At 41.8% G+C, this 19092-nt stretch overlaps 1 non-coding gene across 1 annotated transcript; it reads left to right on the forward strand.

The window, feature by feature from the left end:
- The first annotated feature begins 18940 nt into the window (after positions 1-18940).
- TRNAS-AGA lies at positions 18941-19022 on the forward strand. Its single transcript has one exon. It is a non-coding gene; the product is annotated as a tRNA-Ser (tRNA).
- Positions 19023-19092: the final 70 nt, after the last annotated feature.

The raw sequence follows: 19092 nt of genomic DNA on the forward strand, positions 1-19092 counted from the left end.
AAGACCTTCAGCAATTCAAAAATATTGCTAATTTTTCATACACATAAATAGGTAAGTATGACCTACCACCACTTAGTTTCCTAATCATCAAGAAATGTACTTCATGTGTCACCACTGATCCATCACATGATGGTAGCTGTAGTGAAAAAATAACCAGAGGAAAGAAAGAGATGATAAGGTTTGGCTGTTCTGCATATACACACTGGTGGATGGCAGATTTGAGAGTTGGCTCATTTCTTTTCAGATTCATTACATTCAGATCCAGTTTGTTTGCAAGGTGCATGGCTTTTGCAAAGAGACAGAGTTCTGTAGAGCTGTTATAAAAATAATTTATTTGCAAAGGGTTAAGGTAATGCGTGGACTAACACATGAAGATTCACACTTTTATAGGAAAGACAGAGTAAAAACATGGGATTTCCCATCATAGATGCTATGATCATTCCCAGATGGTGTCAGACAATGTCTGTGCAATGATACCAAACAAGGAACTGATTGCTCTTCCACATATTGAAGAAAAAAATCATGTGTGCTCAGAATTAATATCGAATAAATCTCAAATTTCTCCATGTGTTTGTGCAGTCAGATACATACCCTTTATGTACACATGGAAGTATATGTTGGGAAAAGATAGGCAGGAGGGAATTTCTTCAAATTATGAAGCTTCCCATTAAACAGATCACATCCAACCCTTTGAATATGTTAATGAACACGTGGGCATGCTCCAAGGAAATGAAAATTTGAATGTACATTCAACGTGGCCTATTCTGGAAGGACCAAGAGAAGAAAAATACTTCTAAGTTACTTGAAACACTTCAGGTGTTTTTGTCAGGAAAACACCCTTGTGCCCCTCAGCCTTGCTGAGGTGAAGGCATCGGATAGCAAACCTGGTGCAACTCTGACAATTTTTAGACAAACAATAAATGTGTCAAACAACTGAACTTCGGAAAGGGCATATACTTATAAATGAGTTTTAGTCAAGTTTGGAAAAATAATTTTGGCTGGGATTGAAAAATGGAGGAATTCTTTATGTTGAAACTTTTCATTTAGCAAAAGAAATATTTGGTTTGGGAAATGTTGAAACATCGTTTTTTAATATTGCCAAACAGAAACTCATCAGCTCTTGGTTTTGACCTGGTGTTTCTCTTTTTAAAAATTAACTTGTAAGCCTGTGTGGGTGACAAAAGGGAGTGGAGGTAAAGATCACTTGACTTGCATCCACCAGGAAAAGAATTGTGGTGTGAAGATACAGCTAGGGAGCCGTAAGTTGAGATCTGCCCCATAAAGGAGAAAATGTGCTCATTTTGGCCAGAGACCTCTACAAAGCCCTTCTTTTGGTATGCACACATTTCCCAAGCTCCAGCCTGGATTCCAAAGGCTCCTTAGTTTTTGAATAGTCTCAAAAGTAAGTTAAAAGCTTAACAAAGATGACAAATGTTGCCTTTAAGGTTTTACAGGCCTTAATAACACAATCTGTTACACAGAAATGAACCTTTCTATCCTTGTCAGAAGTAGTGCACATTTATATAGTATTAAGTATAAAAGTGGCCTCAATAATTTCATACCTATTGGTGAGTGTGGATGAAATTCTTTACCTCTAGGAATGCAGGAGTTCATAGCAGTTTATCATAATTGGCTTTTTGACATCTGAATTTATGATATTTTCCCAACTATTCCATTTCTGAGTTACGGGTTTTTCACCAAATTGTTCTTCATACACCTTTTTATTAGGCATAGAAGCAGGTAAGAGTGGTCCTGGAGAATGCCACAAAGGTGCTCAAAAGGATCACATTAGCAGGTTAGGTCCCATTCCTGTGGTCTCCTGTCCCCCCAGGAGAGCTCCATGGATTTCAGTGGCATTTCTCATGTCTGCCAATGTCCTCCTGTGTTACTCAACACAGGGCCTTGGTCAAAGGAGAGGGTCACAGGTTTTTAAGGGATCTGCACTAAAATTTTTGTCATACTTTTTATGTCTCCAATGCAAGCACGGTTAAATAACCCATGGACTACAGCCACTGAACATTTCACTTAGCTATCCAGGGGTGAATATTACCATTTATTTGGGGACTTGTCAAAGTATTATTTTCATTACACTAATAAATACTGTAAAAGTCAAAATAAAAAATGTTATAAGTTCTGGAACATGTCTTATCTAAATCTATATGATCTGGAAATATTTAGCAAGGGAGTTCAGTAATACAAAACAGAAACAGAAAGGGTCCTGGGTAAAGCCTTAGGGAAATGCCAAACTATTAATTACACATTAAGTGGATGTTTTTTATTTTTCTGTTGAAACAGCAACTATTCAAAGTCTATGCTACAGTGCAACAAAAATTATTCTCTGGTATAACTTAGTGTAGAAGTCCAAGCTATTTTGATCCCTAGAGTCAAAGTGCTTTAAAAGATGAAATAAAATTGTGTTGGGATTTTTTTAAATTAGGAAATAGGAGAGACAAATTCTGACCCATTAGCACAGAACTTGGCAAACACTAATGATAAATCAAAGCTATGCTCTGCAAATATTCTTGCAAGTTTAACTGTATACTTGCAAATTCTTTTTCTCACCTAAATGATTTTCCCAACTTGAATTTAATATTGGTAAATATCACCAATACTGCTAGTAGTTCTGATGAAGTGAAAAGGACTGCCCTCATGTAAAACGAGAACATTTCCTCAATCAAGCCCAATAGCTGTTACATGTTACAGTTGCTTGCACTGCTGGCCATCCCTTTATATTAATTATAAATAATGAAGATTATCTAAAAAGGGATCCCAAAATACTTCATAAGGCATGGCTATAAGCCTGTTCACAGTCTGGACAAACATGGGAATCTTCCTTTTGTGTGCAAAGTCCCCTGCAATACCCAAGTCCTTCTGCATAGACTTGCGTGTGTGTTTACACAAAGGCACAAGCTGTATCAGCAAAATGCAGACACTTCCAGGATGGAGAAGAGCCTCTAATCAGAGTATGGTATGCTCCTTTGCTCTGGAGAAAAGGTTACATTTTGGTCAGGACATGGGGGTAAATCCTCCCCTAGTATGTAAAGCACCACGGGATCTTTAATGTCTAGGCTGAGCAGACATGACCTCAGTTTTCTAAGGTTTCCTTAATTCCTCAACTCCCACCTGTGAAAGGTCACAGAGCAGTTCCAGTGTTATTGAATTTGTGCTTTACTTTGGATTTTGGGGAGAACTGTTTTGGTTTTAGGGTTTGGGTTTGTTTTTTTTTTCATTTGACCAGCCTGTTTCCTCCCCAGATTTGTCTGGTCCTCAGAACCATGAACCCAGTTTCTGTGAGTGCCTTGGATCCAGGGTAGGGTAGAAGAGGGAATCTGGAATCTGGAACCAGACAGGACCCATTATTCCATGAATCTGTGCTCATCTATGTCCTTTTCAGCTTTTAATGGAAGCAGCCTGGAAGCTGCGAAAGTACAATAATATATGCACAGATCAATTTGGACAGTATGAAGGGGAACTGGAGAAGACAACGCTCAACTTGCCCACAAAATCAAGTGAAAATGAAGATACCAATCTCTGTTAGAGCAAAAAGACTTCCTACACTAACTATAGTGCTTCAGGTATCCTGCTGTGAATGAAACCCTGTGTGTCAAACTCACCATCCAGTACTGAAGGGAACTCAGGAGCCCCTGAATGACCAAGAAAGTGGGAGAGAACTGGGGAGAAATTTGTAAAAGAAACCTTCAAAGATTCTTGTTTAGTGGAGACCCTTCTTCTGAGGGTTTCCACCCAAGAAAGAGGTACCTGTCTCTGTTCATAGTGATTTCTGCCAGCTGTTGCAAGTGAGCAACTGCCTTTCTCTAGGTATGATCAGTAAACTACCTAAGCATCTGGGACTCTTCACACTGTCCAAAGACTGCTCCACAGAAGATATGTCTAAGATTTGCAAATGTGTATGAAATCTATATGACTACAAATTAATAAAGGTCCCATTTCAAAGGACTGCAATTTTCAGGACAAACCTATGATCCCTTCCCAGTTATATCCTGAAATCCATAAAACTGCTGCATGTGAAAGAACTGAAAAGCATGAAGTCCTGCTCAGCAGAGAATGCACTGTAATTCATTGACTTGGATTTGGATGCAAGCTACAGTGATTCTAACACCCTGCAAGTCTTCCACCAGAAAGTAACACGCTGGTGATGAACACTCCTTCCAAATGCCCATTCTCACTTTTTTGTGTGTGTGAGCATTCTTCTTTGTGGTCTCCCAGGGAACCTGAGAGAGGATTTTCATTATCCACCCTCAGAAAGTCCTCCCGACCCACCAGGATATTATCCGCTTGACTCACTAGTTAAGGTCAACATAACCTTGAGGAAGTTATCACAGTAAAGCCACGTACATTTGTCTACAGCAGGAGGAATAGCCCAGCACTCTGCAGAAACAGGGGTTTGCTTTGAGGAACTTCACAGACCTGAATCATGTGAGGTCTCATGAAGTGCCAGGGCCAATTTAAACCCACAGCTGATCTGTGTCCACTGGCACAGAGGGCTACCAAGGGAAAGCAGGGGGGAAGTCATTGCATAATGGTGGAAGGGAGGGACTGTCCATAGTAGTTCAGCCTTCCAATTTAAAAAGTCAAAATAAGCTTGCCAAATGATGTTTTCTTTTTTTGCACCCTGTCTAATGTTGACTTTCTTCTGTCTGCCTCCTCCCCCAAGTTCCACTGGTTACATCCTTTTCTTATTACACTAAAGTCATAAAATTGTAAAAATACCTTAGTTTCACCTATTGACCACTCTTAGATCTCATAGTCCATAGCTCCTTTAATGAAGTCCTCAGGCAGCATTTCCCTGTATCCTTATCTGAGTTCGGTAATAAAGCATATCTTAAGCCAACCTCCTTTTACAATATATGAACTAGAGCTGGGCAAGCTTTTCATAGCAAATGTTTTATTTAGTGGATTAAGCCTTTTGTTCTCTTTGTGAATTATTATGGACAAACTTTGACTTTAATTCATCTGGTTGTTATTCACAATTGTTCAAATAACTGTGTCAGTGAACATATTTCAGCTGTTTAGATTGTTCTCAAGTGATTCACTTCAGTTCTTTCTTTTGCTATTTGTTACATGCTATTTACTGTTCAAGGGCTGTATTTGGTTTTACCCACCCCACCTGGTGGCAATATTACCTGATCCTTGCATCACTGGAAGGTCTATGTAGAGAAGCAAAATCAAAGATTTCATAATGCTCTCTTTTCCTACTATTCTCTGCTCACAACACACGTTTCTTAGAAAATTTTTTACATAAGTATCTGTGATGAGGCCTTTCCACAAAGACCCTTTTAGTAAAAGTAATTAGATATCACCATGTTAATGGAAACCATTAAAAGGTCTGAGAATACCATCTAATTGGACTGACAGCTTCAGTCAAATATCTAAGATTCTACCTAGAAGTAACAAGGCAATGGGATACCAGACTTCATTAGTTCTGTACCTCACTGAGCTCCTCCCTTTGTTGAAACGAGCATTTCTAAATATTTTTGTACAATATTCACCTGGCTTTAATGTGAACTAAGTAGTATACATATCTTCAGATTATCCAGTATAACTGCAGAAATACACAGTATGTTCCTGCAAGTATAAATCCAGAGACAGAATACATCTCACTAAATCTATTTCAGATTATTTTGACTTTTGTACTTCAAATAATAATATATTGTGCATATAATAATAGATCGTGCATCTCTTATTTGCATTTGACGTGCAGCAAAATTAAAGCGTACCAGTTCAGGATTTAGTTCTGGTCCATATCATCTGTATTATGTGCCTCATGGCTCTGAAAATACAGTTTCTGCAATGGTTTTCTCCACACATGCACAAACAAAAGCAATACAAATTTGTCAACAAGAAAATAGGCTAAAAGAACTACAATGAGCCAAATTCTATCCTGAAGTCAACACTGGAGCTGCAGGCACTTTAGAGGAGACTTTAGCCTCTCAGTTCTCACATTTGAATAAGATATTTGGTAAACTTTTTCTAGGATTCAAAGCTTTTGTTTTGAACACTAATGAACTGTGATTCAGTGAACCCAGTAAAAATGCTTTGCCAAAATCTCTTCAGGTGTGGCAAATATTTGAATCTGTCTCCTCTATCAGAAGCTTTCACTTTCCAACTGTTTATGTGTCCGTGTGGTTTCCTTTCAATCTGTTAAATTTATCAGCCATGAGAATAAGTTCTTCAGATTTCTGCTGAAAAAAATTTAGCTTTAACATTTACTGCGCTTTTGCAATTTATCACTCTTTCTACCCTACTATAGCATGAACTCTTCAATTTGCTTAAGTAAATATTGGCAGCAAATCAAAGAAAGTGCTGCAAGTCCGTGGGACACAATTTTAAACTAACTGTGGAAAGCAGGCCAGGGATAGCCATGATGTTAAATGTGTTAGGCTCACTAATTTTCCTATGTGGTATATTCTTCCCTGACTATATGCACACAAAGGGGAAAACACAACCTATGAAATGTTAGATTGTCTAGTTCCTACAATGTCTTCAGAAATACTCTATTCATTTCCTTTCAAGGGTCATTACAGCACTATTTAGACAGAGCTGGCAACCTGACTAATGACATTTGTTAATCTTAGTATCACATTTCTGTAATATTTTCATTGGTTACATTTTTCTCTCAGGTCTATATTTTCTAGAGTTGTACTACAGCTTTCTATTATGCTTCTTTGGTTACCAGGAACTCCAGCAGGGCACCAGAAAATAGTACTATAAAAGACAATTGCGATCCTGCCTGTGAACTTGTCTGGACTTGCATACATTGACCAAAGGATATTTCCACCAAACGCTGGCTTGCAACATGCTAGGCACAAGCTGTGTTTAATTCAGCAGCAGTGTGGTCAGGACCCTATTAAGCTCTCTGTGGAGTTACTCTGGATTTATACCAGTGTGATTGTGATTAAGATTTAACTCAGACTATGAGATCTAGCTGTAAAAATTTCTCTCCCTCCAATTTCCAGTGGCTGTAGAGTTCAGTCTTCTCAAACACTTATCTTCTTTTCCATAAATTGCATGTAAACTACATGCAGGTACCCCAGAGCACATGAACACATTTAATACTCAAGACTCCAGTGTTGTCCTAAAGGAATTGTAATAAATAATGGAAAACCCATGACTTAGAAGAAAAAAAAAAAACCACCACCAAAACTGTAATAATCCATGATTCACATTTTCCATCAGAACTATACAGAAAATACAGCCTTGCTGCAGGTGGAGTTTTGCAGATATTGTCATTTCTTGCCTGGAAAGCAATCACAATTCATCATAATGATTATAAAATGCATGATTATATAAAACTCCATTTTACATTCATAGGACAGCTTTGCTTTTGCAGCTCAGCTTTCATTGGCTAGTCTTGGTTTTCCCATGATGGATATAGCATGGACATTTGTAAAAACAAATAATAGAAGCAAATTTAAAACTATATTAAAACTAATAACCTGCCTTCAGAATCATACAGGAGCTTGGTGCTTGGGTGGTAGGCAAAGAAAACTGCCCACACGTTGGTCTCAACAAAGAGCAAATCCTCCCAGTTTTTCTCCTGGTGGAAACTTTTCCCCCGCTTTGGTTTTTGGATAAATGTAGCCTGTGGTAAAGTTAGCAAGCACCAGCCAAGGTCCCCCCACTCTGCTTCTTTGTGAAAATGTTCCCCTCATTGAGATGTCTGCCCATCTCAGCCACCCCTGTTCCTCTCCCGTTCCTCCCTGCAAGCACAACAGCTTCTCCTCCCTCTTCTCTGCCCCTCATCCTCCACTAGCTATGTCTTATCTCTTTGAACAAATCTTTGCCCCTCTTTCTCCATAAGAACCCCAAAATATTGCCAGGTCTCAAGGCTGGGAGGGTACACACCAAAGATATGAGGTGGACATCAGTGGGTGCCCTGAGTCGGTGCCAGGGTAAGTGAAGATGATGACCGGATGAATAGCCAGTGTGTGCGGGAAGGGGATGGGAGCTCAGTGGTGCTGGGGACCTGTGGGTAAGAAGGTACAGAGCCTTCAGCAGTGGGGAGCTGCGCCCAAAAGGTGGGGACAAGGTGGGGACAAGGCAGGCTAAGGGCAGGGCCCTGAATTCAGACCACTGTTTCGCTGGCAGGGTTGCAGGGGACACAAAAAGAAGGAGTAATTCTGTATCTGTGGCCAGGAAGGTACTTAGGAAAAGGAAGAAAAGGAAAGAAGGAAGAAATTGGTGGGGAAGAAAAAAGACAAAGAAGTCAAAATCAAGACCACAGATACGCAGGTATCCTAGGAGTATTTTAGCTGCCTGGAAACCACTTGCAAACACAGGACACAGCTCTTGAACCTGGTCAATGCCCAACCCAGAATATTTTACCTTTATGAAAGTAGTATCTCTTGAGGCAAGTTATTTTCTTTCCTAGGCAGCTGTTCAGCTCACTACCTTTTGCTTCAGTGGCTCTGCCCAGCATTTGCCAAAGCACCGAGTGAAAGATCATTGCTCATCATGTGATCCACACAGAGGACCTGTAGCTAAAAATAATTTATTAAGCTAATGATCCAATGCCATTCTTTTCCTCAGTCTTGGACTACATTGCATTTATTTATCCCTTTATCAACTCCAGTCTAGATTCCTACCATACACTGTGCCAGGGCCAACTGCAGAGGCCTCACAGAAGCCTGGGTGAAGAAGATGGATGCCTCTTTCAGGTGGACTTCAGCACTACTCACAGAATGAGTAGATGGTTATGCCCTGCAGGTAACCAATAGTTACAACTTGGATTGTCTACAAATAAAAATACTATGGAGCTGGACCTTCTCTCAGATGTATTCCCCAGATAAATGGTAGAAAGAAAAGAGATTCATTAATCCCAACCCATTGAGATAGACAGGAATAGCTGCATATCTGAACTCTAGTCTTGGGCAAGCAAGATTCACTAAGCCAGAAAACTTTGTGGTTCTGAAAATACAAGAAGCAAGGACTGAATGCCGAAAGCCGCAGTGCCTGAATTGTAGGTGCTGACATAGAAACAACCCCTCCACAGCTAGGCTTCCCACATGTGTAGTTTGAGTCAGAAATCCCAGGAAGGGATCCCAACATCCCCAGCACCAAGGGGACATATATCTAGAGCTAGCTAACATGAAACATGGGCAGCAATAGGGTGTCAGCAGCCTTCTTTCAGCCCATAGCTGAAGCTCCTTTCTTTGTGCTGCAGAGTACCCTTCTCAAGATCGAGAGCTCCACAGTCGCTCCCGAAGCTCTTCTTTTAGAAACTAGCTACAGATCATTACGGTCTTTAAAAAGCTGGTGTGAAAAGATCCTACCATCAGTGTTTTTATACAGTAGACTACCGGATAGAGCACTTCAGCAGTTCTTTCCTCTGCCTGAAAGGTCCAAGCTCCCTGCCCTAACTACAAGACATCCTTCCAGGCTCTCAGGTGAAAATCATACAAGTATGGCTGCATATCCTGCTGGGACGCTCACCTGGAAAAAGTGGGACTCATGTTCCAGCCAGTGCTCCAAGGCCTACAGAGATGTTCTCCTGTCAATTAATTAAAGAAAAAATTACTCTAAACACTCTTGGAGAAATATGTCCCTAAAAATACCTCAAAGATAATTCCATTAAATGTAACAGCTAACAAGCATCAAATGGTAGCAACCGAGTCTGTTTCTTTTTTGCACCACAGGAGGAACTGAGAACACCTCTCCAAATGAGAGACTAAATCATTTTCCTGAAATGGGTGGGCAAAATAGTTCTGGATTTTTTTGAGCAAGGGATGGAACTGAACCTGGATTTTCCACATCCTCGGTAAGGGCATTAATCTCTAGGCTTTGGGAGTAGAGGGTCATAAAAGAAGATACAGCCACAACCTGTGAAAGAAAGGAGGCTCTGTTGCAACCTTTCAGGATTTATTGATGTTGTCCTTGAGAGCTGGGTTCTGAGCACATCTAGAAGATCTTTCCCATTTGGAGACCTAGTTCTAGATCCCCACCTGGTTTAGATGCTAGGACTCAGATTGTTATGAGCCTGCCTAGCAGCAGAACTGCAGGCAACTGAGGAAATATGAGATTAAAAGAAGAATTAGGTGCCGTTTGCAAAATCCCCAAAACTCTGGCTCTGATGCTGCTGCCTCCCTGAGGTGCTTAAAACCCATCTAAGTTTTAGGTACCTAAATCTAACTGGAGTGTGAACTTCAGCTGCAGACGTCCTGATTTGTTTATGTTATTAAGAAATGCTGATATTTAGTTGAGTGAAGGTGATGAGCTCTGTCATGCTCACAGTAAGATAATTCATGTCAGTGCTCACAGGCGGCCATTATGTAAGGACTGGGTGGGTGACTTTACCCAACAACAGTAAAACACATACTACCTCATCCTAGCTACCAGCAAGTGTTTGGGAGACCTGTCTAGTTTCCATGTTTCATGGAGTTATCATTAGGATTGCTACTACAGAGACATGTATTATGTTTGCAACTTCCCTTAATCAGAAGAGAGAAAATGAGATTAGTTCCATAAGGGTTAGTACTGTTCATTTCTCTTCATGCTGCTTTTCTGGGTCATGATTTAGATGAAATTTCAGTAAATTTCAGTAACTTTTGTGTTCTTTTTGTCATGTAGACTTTTTCAGACTACTGGTAAACCCACAGAAGTCAAGAAGAAAAAAGAAAGTCTATAAAAAATATATACTTTAGAGAAAACAGAACTATCATCAATAAACAACGAAACAAGACAAATATGCATTCATTTGGAATCAGAATATTCATTTAAAGAGTTTCAAAACAACAGTGTGCTCTTTCACAGACACAAGCAATTTCCAAAATGTAAAACACGTTTGGAAGGTGTCATTCACTTTCGGTGGCATTAGACACAGAGAGCAAGGAGCAGTGGGGTAAAATCAAAATCGACCTAGATCAGGAGCACTTAGAACTTGCTGTCTATAGAAATGTGTGCTTTATTTCCACCACAGATTAATGAAACACCTCACAAATGTTGTGCATTTGTGGAGAGCATGCAGGTCTGTAGGCAGCATATATATTACACAGTGTGCACTACTCCTGTGCATTGCTTTTGAGCATCATCACCAGAGGCTTTTTAAGACTCTGCAGCCATGGAATTAGCTGTGGTATTGCCAGCCAGCTGTGTATCCTCCATGGACTTTGGAACAAGCTATAAAAGTAAAAAGAAAAACATACTTTGCCAGCTCCTCACAAAACAGAGCCAGCACTTTAAAACCGAGTGGGTCCTTTTCCGCCCAGCAAATCTTGAGGTCGGCCTCACAGGTCACCACTCGGGATTACGTCAGGGACCAACCGGTTGGGTTCAGCCAGGCTCAGGTTGGTCTGGCAGGCTGCGTGAAGCAAACAGAAGCCAGACCAAGACAAAAAGTTGAGGGAGTGGGATAGGAAGAAACGAAGAAGACTGTTCCAAAGGCTTTTAAATTACGATGGCCATGTTGTTGCAATACTATTGGAAAACTAAATTAATTGCTCCCTTCCTTAGCCCCCTCCTGCTGTGGCTGTATTTCTTTTAGCTAAGGGCCTGAGTCAGTAAAGATGCATCCAATTTCCATGCTGTCCAAATGCTTGTAATCACTGCAGAAGCCAGATAGAGATTTCAGCAAACTGAGCTTTCATGATAAACAAATCTGTTCATTGGGTGGCTCTTGGCCTCCAAAGTTTTCAGACAACAGAACTACTGGGAGAAGGTCACAAATTTACCCTGGAAAGGGCTGATTTCTACAAAATTCTGCTCACCTATTTTCTTAAAAGCAGAGGACTTTAAAGAATTTCTGTTCAGGAATCCAAAAGGTGAGGCACCTTGACTCTACAGTCACTACTGAAAAAAAACCAGACTATCTTTAGTATGTTTTAGTCCACAGTTATATTACTGGAAAGGCAAAGGTTTTCTAGGCACTGTAAAACCACATAATAAAAGCAGTGCACGTTTTCTGTAAAGCCAGGGGCTCTGTTACTTCACAATACTTAATACAATTTGCAAGGATGCAGCTACACGGAAACCAATTTTTTTAGTACACCACAGTAAAAATCATCTAAATTTTGCACAATGTTTGAGCTTCACCTGGCATAGGTTGCCAGAATCTCATTGATAGGATTCCAAGAAAACACTACTCATTATACATGAGATCTATCACCCTTTCTTGAATTGTTCTGTACCCATTAAACACCCCATGAGTGCAATGACAGCCATGTAAGCTAGCAAGTTCCCTGTACAGCACAAAGAACTATGTTAAAAGAAATTGAAATTGTAGAGCATGAGAAGTTGTGAATTTCATGGTGGATTCCCCTTCCCTTTGTTTGCCCTTCTTCTCCCCTTAAACACCCAATGTGTCTGTTTAAAGAGTGAGGGTTGTTTTCTGTTTTGCATTTTGTTTCCTCTTACTTTACTCATGTAATTCGTTGCAGACTTCAGGACAGTAACCTCTGTAGAATTTGCTAGTGGCCCACAGAGCTAGCATAAAATAAAAAGTTACAAGTCCACATAACCTTAATTTTATGGTTATAAGCTATATTTACTGCTATATCATAAGTTTGAAAAGACTGCTAAGTGTTCAGTGTGGGAATGCAGGGAATTTCTCTTAAGTTAGTTTTATGGAGAAATGTGTTGTTAAACTGTAGGAAAGGTTACGGTCCTTTCAAGTCCGCCAGAGCAGAATGCCTGTTAGGCGTTTTTAGGGTATTTATAAAATACCTCAACCGCACCCTCAGTATCGTTCATTGAAATTCAAATTCAGGACCTTTGCTCTGTTCAAGTCCCTTTGGTTTTAACACTGTAAACTAACCTGAGTGAGAACGCTATCAAAAATCAAGGTGGGAGAATTTGCTTTTTAACTCTTGCTCACCTGCACTTTTTTAATTTTGCAAGTGTTTCTCACCGCAGCACATAAATATGGTGCAGCCCAGTGAGCGTACAATGTACTAAGCTGAGACTTCATCAGCAGGAGAGATGGGAGTGCTGTTAGTACTTCTGTCCTGATTTTACCTGATGAGCCCCAGCAGGATACAATCTCCTGGGTGCCGCAGTTTCCCCACCTGTAAAACTACCATGACAGTACTGACTTCCAAACATGCTGAATCCTCTTGTGACCTGCCAAAAAACAAATGCTAAACAAGAGAAAGTACTGTTGCTCCACACACCCCTCAGCCTCCCCTTCTCCCCTCAGTCCCTCACTCTCCTCTTCCAAGGCCTATGTCCACTCAGTTTGCTGGGTGGCCACACAATAAGCTGGACTAAACACTGCCTGCCAACAGAGACGTAGCAGGATGCCTGTGTTGTGGAGTCAACCTGATCATGTACAGTAAATCCACTGCCTTCAGAAAGTGGATTGGCACTACTGTTATGGGACAGGACTGGCCAGGATGTGGGGACAGGGTCAGAAGACACTTAATCTGCCCTGCGTGGTAGCTACATCCTTGTCTGGCCCCTGGATGTGCTCCTGATGTGTAAGGGGGGGGGGGGGGGGGGGGGGGGGGGTGGTGCAGGGCTTGGGGCAGAGATGGCAGGAAAGACAGAAACCTGGCATTGAAGGCTATGCACTGCCTATGGGTACCTGGGTAGCCCATAGCTTCTTGGTTTGATACACAGCACACCCTTGTCTTTTTTAAAATCTCCTTTCTTATATCCCCTTTTTAAAATTATGTTTGTCATTCACATCTACTGCAAATGATTGTTTCTTTCTTCTCCTTGTTGCTCACATCATTTTTACTTTAATTCTGCATTTCATTTTAATAGGGAACATTTTATTATTTTTTACAGAATGTCAAGAGGATCTCAGCCTGAAACAAGCCTTTGCAATTCAGCCTACAGTGTCATTTAAAACAGGAAAATCAACTGTTAGAGACACTGAAGAGCAAATGCCTTCTGGCATTAGTTTTTTCTTTCAGGCATTAGGGTTTTTTAGAGCGCAAGGAAAAATTCCTTTATCTTCCAACTACAGAGTTTGCTAGCAGCATCTTTTGGTTTTAAATGACTGATAATCTACTCTCCCAGTGGAGGTCATTAAAATAAATTTTAGACCGGCCAAACAACGCCTTGAAGTTCAGTTTACCTTCTGCTGGATTGTCCTAAATAACAGTAACGTCACCCTGCAATGCCCTCTGCTGGGAGACGCGACTTGGAGCTGGAAGGAGAGCTACCAGTTCGTGTCCTTAAGCGAGGAACAGATACTTGCAATGAGATGGACTGGATTTTCACCTTCTGTGTGAATTCCTGACCCCGCTGAAATCAGTGGGGTTCTAGCTTTTAATTTTCACTTTGCCCTTAATCATTCCCCCTTTTGAAAACTGTGCTGTTATTAACTACACTGGAAAAAAACTGTTTATTTCAAGTCCAAATGAAAACTTCATTAGTGGCTTACAGACATGAAGATCTCCTTTTAGCATTTATTGAGCTCCTAGAGAGAGGTTTTATAAGGAAGCTTTCAGCTGCAAAAGACATTGTTCCTCTTGACATTCGTCTAAGCCGTTTTAACTGTAAAAGCCTGTACAAAATCGCGCATGCAAATAGCATTCATCTTACACAGGTGTGATTCTGCCTAATGTATATTTTTCACTGAACAGGATTCTTGTACTGGGAAAAGGAAGCCAGGCAAATGCTATACAGTAAAACAAAGGAGTATATCTGGAATCTGCTGTGTGAGAACACCAACCCTGCCAACTGCCACCTCTGACTCCCTCTGAGATGCATCATCCTGGGGTCTGAGGAAGAAAAATCTGAATCGGCCCTGCCAGGGAGCGGGATCCTAGTGTGGAGATCACACAAACAGCAATCTTCCCCCTCACATGCATACTGGTGCCATGACCCCATGGCTTACGGGCTAGTTATTCCCAGCTCACAACTCATCTGGAGAATCATCCCTGAAAAATATTTTCCAGCCTTGGCAAGGGTGATGTAACACTATCGCTGCCTTGGTTTCAGCTCATGTGTCCCTCAGCTAGGATGGTCTTGCATGTTGTTTGTCTCTCACCACAGCTGTGCAATGAGCAGCAAGTAGAAAGGATTTTTCCACAATAGCCCCCGGTCTTCTCTGCTGGACGCTTGCTCCTTACTACTCATGTTCCACAGCTTAGGTTCTTCCTGGCAGGCCAATTATTTTATGTTTACTACTAATTATTATTTCTGTCTTTTAAATGGAAACATTTTTTCCTTGTGATGAGATGTTTCTTCTGCATTAACCTGCTTTATCACCGTGTGCCTCTCTCTGCCCTGCTTTACAGGGACAGACACTCTTGGTGCCAGAGAATGCAGGTGCAGTAAAGCCATACAGTGCCTGGCAACACCATTTTTATTTGAAGTTACACATAATTATCATTGATTTGGAAGTGTGATCTCCTTGATACACAGCCTTACAAGCTAACAGTTTTTTCCCAGAAATTACTTTACAATGTTTGTTATGCCCTCACAGAGATCGAAATGTCATGGTTATAAGCAGTTTTCAGGATTACGTCAGGTTCATTAAAAGGCCCCCAGAGAAGTACTTTTTTGCTTTGTATACTGTCCTGAAAACCTTCTCCTTCCCTTTTTAAGCACCACAATGTCACACTCGTTTGAACATGAGGCATGTGTGGCTACAAACATCCAAAATTATGTTTACTCGTGACAGCGAGGGCTCAGATTGTCACTCTGGATGCTTACCTGCTCTTCTCAAGAATATTTTCCTTTGCAAGAGAACTGGGTAGCCCAGGGACCAGGTGGTGGGTGCTCACGTACCCTAACCCTGAAATGATTAATTCGAGGGAAGGCTGGAAGTAACTGAAAGTTGTTCCAGTCCTGATGCCAGTCTGGTCCCTCATGGGTGAGGCAGCTGTACCAGAAAACCAAACTGAAAATTTACCCTCTGAGCTGGCATCTTTGATGGAAGGATCAGCAGTGAAGTCCAAGACTGAAGTGGCCTCCAGCTTAAACTGTCCTCTGATCCAAGGCTGTCTCTCAACATCACAAATGAATAACATTATATGAGGAATCTTGCACAGACTGCTGTTTTTGCTGCCAAGCAGTCTTTCAAGAAATTGTCTCCCAGTCTGATATCTTTACACTGAATAATTTCATCCACAGAAATGCTTGCTAGTGGTTAAATTATGGCCAAGAATCTACATTCAGCCTGAATTTGCTCATGTCGATGCATTGTACCACTACTGGAAAATAAGTGTTGTGTCACTCAAAATGGTATTATACTGGAACGTGACCAGGAACAGGATTAGAGCAATATCCTGTGACTGGGAGCAAGGAGTTGAACTGGTTCTACATTTGCTGGAGGCAGCAGAACACCTTGGTAAGAGGCAGTCACTGTGCTGCTTCCACCCCAGCTTCTGGGGGAAGAGATGGCCATCACCACATCAAAAAGAAGAGTGCCTCCCTGCAATCATTTCCCTCCTGGCTGGCAGCAGGTAGCATTGGGGGAAATGACAGCTTTGGTATTCCCTGGCTCTGCTAACCTCTATTGTCACCCAAGCCCTGGAGAGTTCATCATTCAGAGAAGAGGGCTGAGGAAAGCTCTGCTCAACCTCAATTAAGGCTCTCTTTGGTTCCCAGACAAAACAGAAGAGGCAAATTAACATCCTGCCCTAGGAAGTTTTTTTGTCCTCATCACTGTGGTGGCAAAATCCAGTTTTATCAGCACTGCTGAGAAAGCTTGCAGTAGCTTGAGTATTAGAGAACATGATGGCTTCCACACAGGACAGCCTTCCAGCTTTCTGTCCTCTCTTCCTAAGGATATACTGAGAAAGTATCAAAAAAAAAAAAAAGAAAGCATCATCATCAAAGTGGTCATTCTGTACTTTTCCAGCCCTCAGCAGTCAGTAACCTTTCTGTTTGCACCAATATAAGCCCCAAGCAGTCAGTGGGAGACATGATTTGCACAAGCAAATTCACTCATTTCCTAAGAGAGGGCAAAATTCAGGGTGTGACCACAACTCCTTTCTCCTGGCCACAGCTTAGCTGAAGGCCCAGTATGTCAGATTCAGCCCAGTGTGATTCCAGGGACTGGTCTGGAATCAATTTGACCCAGTAAGTCTCTTTGATTGCATCAGGCCTTTCAGAAGTTTTGAACAACAAGTATCTAAACAGCAGGCAGCAATCTGCACAAAAACAATCTTTGCAATTTAAGGATTTTTAAAGGTCTGTGCCTTTTTTTTTTTTTTTTTTTGTCTTTTTCATTTCAAATGCTTTTCAACTGAGCAAATGCTGCAGCGGGTTCATGGGAGAAGGCCTTGAGGCACCCCTGACTTTGGCACCATTATCCCATAGACACTCCATACATTTTTTGGCACCTTGCAACAGACACATTGACAGCCACAGGATTGATGGAAAGGGAAAGAAGCTGTTTTGCAGTCAAAAAAGAATGTACTCAGATTTCTAAGGCCATTTGAAAGAATGCCAGAATGATACTGGATTTCGGCATTCTTAAGCTCCTTTAAGATGATGCAGCAAGTGGTCTTTTCCACATGTGATGATGTATTTCAGGACAAGAGTTTCTTCAAGATTTTCCAAGCCTGTGGGCTCCTGATCCTTTTTCAAATTATAGAGATGATAGCATACCAGGGAGAATTGTGATTAGTTTAAACTCTCCACAGCTGCAAGCGATGAATGTAAAAATTCCACCCAAAAATCCATTTCTTCTGGATTGAATTTACCTACACGACAACGAGTCCTGACCAAGGGACCACTTAAAAGAGCTGGAGCAGCATCAACACTATTTAGTTTCTTCCATCACATCAACCCAGGGAAGGCTCACAACTGTTCTACCCAACACATCTCCCCCAGCAGCACTGCCATGATACAGGCCGGGGTATTAACGGAGCCCCGTGATGCGTGTGGAGGAAAATGGAACGATGAAATAAAAGCTTAAGTACAAGAGAATTCAATCAGGGCTTGCAACTTATTACTTGGAATACCAGGAGAATTGTAAAACACCTTATAACCGAGAGGCTTTGCTTGGAGCTGTTAAGGAGTGCAGCCCCCACTTCATCACAGGCTGACAAATTTTAAATGCTCTCGGCAACGGGGGGGGGGGGGGGAGCACTGAGCTTTCTCTCTCAGCTGACCTGAGGAAATGGCAATGCTTTGTTTTGCTTAACAGGACCTCTCTCTCTCTCTCTCTAAATTGCTTCCTTGGGTTTCTAATCAAATATAATAATATACAGCATTCACCTCTGTCATTTCTCTCAAAGCGTCAGCATTGACAATGCTAACAGTGTGTCCACCTTGAGACATCTGACCTTCTGTTTGTCTGGATTTATTAACAGTGATAGGCGAGACCGTGTTTTATGAGACTTTCCTCAAAAATGCTAAATAAAACACACACACACCCCACACACACAAAAAAAAATCCCACTTTCTTAAGTTGTCTCTTTGTCAAGTGAGGCCTGCAGTACTATGGCACAAAGCCCCAGAAACCCCACAGCTAGGCGGGAGGTGGTGCAGGGCCACAGACACTTCTCTCAGCACCCTGGCTGGAAACAGCCGGAACGGGCCACCCCCCAGCCCAGCACTGCCAGCATCTCACCGTCCATGCCAGAGCCTGCCCCGACTTCCCCAAATGCTGTCGGGGATGTCTGCTTGGGAGCATACCTGTTTTTTAAGGGGGCTAGGGCCATTCTCTCCACAAGTGTTTCTAATCTATGCAAAAAAACAGGATTCTCCTGCAGGATTTAGCGGTGTAACCCTTTCTTTTTACTCTAGGCAGACCAATATACAGCATACTGAACTATATAACAAAAACATTAAGCACAAACTCTATTTTATGTCTTTCACTCCACCCGTGAGGAGACACGCCCTAAATACCCAACCATAACCCTCACAGGTGTATCGGGTGACGTTTCCCTGTGCCGCTCCAGGCGGCGGCCTGGCCGTGCCGCAGCGGCCCGTTCGGGGGCGGCTGGCCGAGGCGCAGCGGCGCGCGGCGGCAGCCTGGGCGGTTAGACCTAGTGCGGCGGGAAAAGATGCTGTAGCGTGCGTAGTCGTGGCCGAGTGGTTAAGGCGATGGACTAGAAATCCATTGGGGTCTCCCCGCGCAGGTTCGAATCCTGCCGACTACGGCGGGAGTCGACGGACTCTCAGTGTTTTTTGGTTTTTTTTTTTTTTTTTTCCCCCTTGCTTTCTTTTCGT

This window comes from Aquila chrysaetos, chromosome 4, assembly GCF_900496995.4.
Source record: "Aquila chrysaetos chrysaetos chromosome 4, bAquChr1.4, whole genome shotgun sequence".
NCBI lineage: Eukaryota > Metazoa > Chordata > Aves > Accipitriformes > Accipitridae > Aquila > Aquila chrysaetos.